This window comes from Microtus ochrogaster, unplaced genomic scaffold (genome assembly GCF_000317375.1).
Source record: "Microtus ochrogaster isolate Prairie Vole_2 unplaced genomic scaffold, MicOch1.0 UNK31, whole genome shotgun sequence".
Lineage (NCBI taxonomy): Eukaryota > Metazoa > Chordata > Mammalia > Rodentia > Cricetidae > Microtus > Microtus ochrogaster.
In genome coordinates, this window is record NW_004949129.1 from 526,354 (window position 1) to 533,067 (window position 6,714).

Below are 6,714 nucleotides of genomic sequence, written 5' to 3' on the forward strand. Positions count from 1 at the left end.
TAAGGAACAATCTGTAACGCAGGTGCTCTGAAGAGAGAGAGAGAGAGAGAGAGAGAGAGAGAGAGAGAGAGAGAGAGAGAGAGGGAGAGAGAGAGAGGCTGTATTACATTGCACATGAAAAAGGTTTTTGAGCACAAGAATCTATCAAGTGATTTATTAAAATGTAATAACGACAGATAACGACAGACAACGAGGAATGAATAACAGGCAAGAATTTGTTAATTTTCCATACTTTTTTGACCATTTTATTTAAAGTGCCTTTCTTGGTTATTCACAGGGAAAGATGAAGATCCGTCTCAGAAAAGAAGCTGCTGGCTTAGCTCCATGCAGAGAGAAAGGAGAGTGAAAGTGAGTGGACTTGCATTGCATCAAAGTTACTGATAGGCTTCCGAAGGGGTCATAGCCTCAGAAGTCGGTGGGAGAGTCTGCCCACATGGAGAGACTGGTGTGACACGTGGATTATTGTCTGGGCATTGTTCACTTGGAAAGTTGATGAGCAGTAGGCCTGGTAGCAGCTGGACTCACAGCAGCAGGGCTGGAAGCACCACTGGTCATATGAATTGGTTTACATCAGGTGGTCTAGCAGGAGGTGGTTTCACAGCAGGCTGGGCAGCAGCAGGGCTCACAGCAGCAGGGCTGGCAGCAGCAGGGCTCACAGCAGCAGGACTCACAGCAGCAGGGTTGGCAGTAGCAGATTTCACAACAGCTGGGTTGGCAGCAGGGTGTGCAGCAACAGCTGGTCACACAGGTTGGCTTACAGCAGGTGTTCTTGCAGCAGATGGTTTTACAGCAGCTGGGCTGGCAGCAGGGTGGAGAGCAGCAGCTGGCCACACAGGATGGTTTACAACAGGTGGTTGTGCAGCAGGTGGCTTTGCAACAGCTGGGCTTGCAGCATGGCTGGCAGCAGCTGGTCACACAGGTGGGCTTACAGCAGGTGGTCTTGCAGCAGGTGGTTTCACAGCAGCTGGGCTTGCAGCATGGTGTGCAGCAGCAGCAGCTGCTCACACAAGTTGGCTTACAAGAGGTGGTCTCACAGCAGCTGGGCTTGCAGCATGGCTGGCAGCAGCTTGTCACACAGGTTGGCTTACAGTAGATGGTTGTGCAGCAGGAAGGCTGGCAGCAAGGCAAGCAGCAGGAGTTGGCCATGGTGTCAGGTGTGGTTGGAGGGTTCCTGTCAACAGGTGAGGTTTTTACAATATGATGGGGTCTTGCATTTTGGACCTTTTATATGTCAGGCCTTCAAGGCTTGAACCAATCAGTAAGACTTTTTCCTTGATGTTGTTTACACCATTTTTCATATTCAGTACATGTTTCATAAGGAAGTGCTGCTCAATGTTATGCATCATTGGAAAGATTAATCTGATTCTTCCTCCAGAATAACTATAGGAACTCTTTCAATAAACAGGAGGGTATTGGTCTATCAGTCTTCTTGTATCCTTGGTCATCATCTGATCACGTGGTAACCCTTCATGTCATGGGAGCATCAGAGTATCTGTTTGTGTTCACATTGTCTGTTCTTTGTGGTGGGATTTTTCATTGGGCTGACAGCTCATGAAAACCAACATGGAGACTTACTGCTGAATATGAAAGCTTGGCCTTATCCTAGACTTGTTTCTAGCTCACTCTTATAACTTAATCTATTTCTATTAATCTGTGCTCCCTTGTGTCTCATGGCTTTTAGAGTCCTGCACTTTCTGCTTCCTCTGTGTCTGGCTGGCAACTCTTGCACTTCTTCTCTGAGACCATCTCTCCCCAGAAGTTCTGCCTAAAATTTTTCTGGTTTGCTATTCATCATTCAGATCTCTATAAACCAACTACATGACACGTCTTCACACAGTGTAATTTAATATTCGGGAAACAATCCTGAACTTATGAAGTACATGCACCATGATGCTATGTTCACAGGGATGGACTGGCTGAGTGTCTGTACTATTATACATAAAATCTCACTTTGGTTTAGCACAGATATCTCTTTCTTTACCTGCTCCTCCACCTGTGCATCTCAGAAGCACTAGGGATACAAATATCTTGCACAGTATATTCCTTATGAAGCTCAATTATAGAAAAGAGATGGAAGTGCAAATACATGAGAGTGAGAAGATATCAAAATGTGTGTGTGTGTGTGTGTGTGTGTGTGTGTGTGTGTGTGTAATGGTCTTAATTTCTTTTGTCCTGGAAGGATCATGCTTAGATTTCTGCCATAAAGCAGTTCCACAGAGGCAAACACGAGTAAGAAGGTAACTGCTGACAGACAGTAGATTCAGTGCTATTAGTTTCGTGTTCTTTCCCTGTCTTTTTCCTTCTGCCCGCCTGCATGTCCTTCTGTCTTACTATCTCAGTATGCCACCCCTTCTTTATTTTCTTCCTCTACTGCTTTTCTCTGTGTGTAGTGATGGATTTAAGATAAGTTGAAATGAAGTAAGTAGACAAGCACATTTTTGTTGTATGTGGATTATTGATTATTTGATTCATTTTTGAATTTTTCCTTTTTATATTTCTCACCATACATCATGCGTAATAATAGAATATTCATATTGAATAACACTGTAAAAGAATGATATGATATTGTTTAACATAATAGAAAATAGCTGTGTGGTGGTGGTGCATGGTTTATTTTCAACACTTGGGAGACTGAGGCAGGGGTATTGTTTTGAATTTGAGGGCAACTCATTTATAGAGCTAGTTTCAAGACAGGCATGGATACACAGAGAAACCCTGTCTCGAGGAAGTATAAGAAAAAAGAAAAAAAGGAAAATAATTTCAGAGAAAAGGGCCTTTTTCAACCTTTACACATTTATGAAAAAGATTGTGACATCTTCCTCCCTGTCAGCATATTGCCCTCTGTACACTCTCTGCTACCTCACTCAGGTCTGCTTTGCTCCCCTGTTATGTTCATGTCATTTATTTCCTCTTTTCATATACAATCATTGTATTTTTTTAGTCCTATTTATTTCACCAATATGGTATCTTCATTTCCAATGCTTGCGTGCAAATCTAAATATTATGTTAAGGCCAAAAGATTTGAGTCATTTATATGGTAAACATTGTATCTATTTATTAAAGCTATCAATGGTTTCTGTGGCTGATTTTACAACCTGACAAAACAATAGTTTTTTGACAGCCATGGTGGCAGACATTTCTCCATTGAATATTGACCTTTGTGACTTTAAGTGCACACAGAGGAGTAATGTTACTGGATCATGTGACAGTTTTATTTTTAGCTCTTTGAGAAAACTCCAAACTGATTTCCATGGATATTATGCTAATATGCACATTCTCATCAAGACTTAAAAGAGTCCTTTCTTTCCTCCCTGTTTCCTAAGCATTTACTGTTGTTTACCTTGATGGTAGCCTTCCTGAGTGGGGAGAGATGGAATTTCTTAGGTAGTTTTAAGTTTTATTTCCCTGATGACTACTTATGTTGGTTTTTTTCATGCATTTACAGGACATTTGTACTATATTTTTGAAATATTCAAATAATTGTTTCACTTATGGATTTGGTTACTTTCAATTTTGTTGTTAAATTTTAAAATAATTGTGTGTTTAAGACTTGAATACAATGGATGAATAGCTGGGAATAGGTTTTCTTTTGTTTTTCCTTTTTGTTGTCTGTTCATTGTATCTTACTTGCGAAGAAGCTATTTATTTGGTGTAGCTACATCTGCCATTTCTTGCTGTTCTTGTCTGAGTTATTGGAGAGCAGTTGAGAATCTTATTGCCTATGCCCATGACCTTCGTGTTTTCTATAGATAAGCTTTCTGCAACATTTGAGATCTTCTTAATTTTGATTTTCAGCCTGTTAAAGTTTTCATTATACTGGTTCCTTCACATCCTTGGTGAAGTTCATCTATAAGATCTTTTTATTGTGTGTGTGTGTGTGTGTGTGTGTGTGTGTGTGTATACCTACAGTGACTGGAATGGTTTACATAACTTCCTTTACAGTAGGGTCATTATTGATTTCTGTATATTGATTTATATTTTGTAAATTAAAAGTGCTTGCTAAATGTAAGAGTTTTCTGATAGATTTTTAAAACCTTTTAATAATAGAAACATGAACAGACATAATTTTTTCTTACTCTTTTCAGGTTATTGTTCCTTTGTGTTTGTCATTTGTCTTGTGGCTCTGGCTAAGACTCAGCAGAATATACAAAAGTGGAGAAAGTGGGGAACCTACCATTTTCTCTGTCCAGGTTTTAGGGAATGTGTCCCCAATGAAATAACAATTGGGGGAATTTATTGCCCACTCTTATAGTTTACCACAATATTAAAAAGTGTCAAGGTAAAACTCACCCTAAAATATTTAGAATTTAAATCTACCCTGTGTCTACTGAAATATTAGATAATTATAGACTATTCCACTCCACACATAAGGAGCACACATTCTTCTCAGCAGCACATGGAATCTTTCCCAATATTTATCACACCATAGGCCACAGAGCAAGCATTAACAAATACAAGAAAGGAAATAATATTTTTTTTATCCTATCAGATTGCATTAGAACAAACATAGAAACCAATAACAACAATGTGTATAGAATTACATGAATAATTAGAAACTCACTCAAAACCTTGCCTTTGAGTGTGCTGGTTTTCATTGAATAATAGGGAAGAAATTAAATTTCTTACACAACTGAGAATCAATAGACAGGCTATTAGCTCCACTGGTGATCAGTTAGGGAATTCATAAAGGTTACAGCTATAAGTGTCTTTACACACAAACCCTCAGTAAAGTCTCAAATAAATGACCTAATGATGCATCTGAACTCTCTAGATAAACAATAAGCATTTAATCTAAATTTTAGTAGAAGGTAAGAAATAATAAAACATAGGCCAGAAAATAATTAGGTAGACACAGAAAGAACAATATACAGCATCCCAACTCATGGGAGGCAGAGGCAAGTGGATCCCTGTGACTTTGAGACCAGCCTGTTCTACATCATGAGTTCCAGGATAGACTCCAAAGCTACACAGAGAAACCCTGTCTCAAAAAACCAAAAGAAACAAAAGAACAACATACATAACCAACCAAAGAAATAATGTTCTTTGAAAGACTTTACTTGACTGACAAACCAATGGTCAAGTTATTCAAAATGAAAGAATGAGAATATCAAAAGGAATAAAATCACAAAGAAACAGGGAAGTTACAGTAGACCCCAGTGAAATTCAGACTATTAGGAGATACTGCAAAAATTATTTTCCTCAAAACTGGAAAGTTTAGATAAACTTGATAAATATATAAATATATAGGGCCTAACAAAATAAAGCCAGAACAGACCCATAATAAACAATGAGGTTGATGCAGTAATTAAATATCTTTCCATAAAATGTTCAGAACATGGTCACTACTAAATTCTATCAAATTTTAGGGATGACCTAATAACAATGTTTTTCAACTCTTTTATGAATGAAGCATGGGAAAGAACACTACCAAATTCATACCACAAAGCTAGTATTATCCTGACACCAAACCCAGAGATGCACAATGAAAAAGAAAATGATAGTTTTATTTTCTACAAATATAACACAATATTTTGACCACATGTCCCCCTCTCTGCAAACTGTACTCTAGTATATACTGAAAAGATCATATTTCAAGAATAAGTAGTTTTAGCCGGGGAAGATGGCACACACATTTATTCCCTATACTTGGAAGCAGAGGCAGGTGGATCACTGTCAGTTTTTGGTCAGCCTGGTCTGTTGACCGAAGTTTTTGTCTCACCTGGTCCTACAGCCATTCACTTCCAAAGAAATACACAGAGTCTTATATTAATTATAAATTGTTTGGTCTATTAGCTCAGGTTTATTACTAACTAATTATTTACAACTTAAATTAACACATAATTCTTGTCTATGTTTAGCCTTGTGGCTTAGTAACTTTTCTCAATGAGTCATTCTTATCTTGCTTCCTCTGCATCTGGCTGATGACTGCAAGCTAAGTCTTCCCTCTTCCTAGAATTCTCCTAGTGTGGTCACCCACTTACACTTCCTGCTTGGTTACTAGCCAATCAGCTTTTTATTAAATCAATGCAAGTGACAGAACTTTAGAGGGTACAAGAGCATTAAAACACAACAATTCCTCTTTTTTTCTTATCAAAATATTAACTCTAAACTTCTTTGTTTACCTTTTTTTTCTGACCATTATCCATAACCACTTGTAACCAATACTTTAAACAAAGACAAACATCCATTATCCATATTTTGGAAACGTGGGCATAATTTTCTGAGTTACTTCCTGCTGATTGGGTGTGCTGATAATCTGGTGGGATCCTCCCCAATTTAGGATTTTGGTCAAGTCCTGACTGAAATGTTCTTTGACTCTGGATCATCTCAGCCAGCAGTCTTGAGGCTGTTATATGTGTAGATTCAGAGGAAACTGCAAGAGAGGTGCTCTGAAATGTTGGATCATCTGGGTCATGCACTCCTTTTGGCGATTTTTCAGGGGTCTTCTTCAATCACAACTGATTGTTTTCAAATTCAGAATGAATCCAAAGTCTCTCACTTTCCAGGGAAGCAAAAACAAAAGCTCTTCTCCAAAGTAACATATCTTTAGAGTAAAATTTTGAAGTCAAGGTATTTTCAAAATGCATATGTTAGATTAATCTAACAGCATTTATAATCAAATATCTTTTAGCATCTGTTGCTCCTTCCTAAACAGTCAAACAATTCAAAGACAAGACAATAACATACAGTATCCAGATTCTCAGTGTATCTTCT

The 6,714-nt window shown here is 38.2% G+C and overlaps 1 pseudogene; it reads right to left on the reverse strand.

The window, feature by feature from the left end:
- Positions 1-570: 570 nt before the first annotated feature.
- LOC113458460 lies at positions 571-1,146 on the reverse strand (annotated as a pseudogene).
- Positions 1,147-6,714: the final 5,568 nt, after the last annotated feature.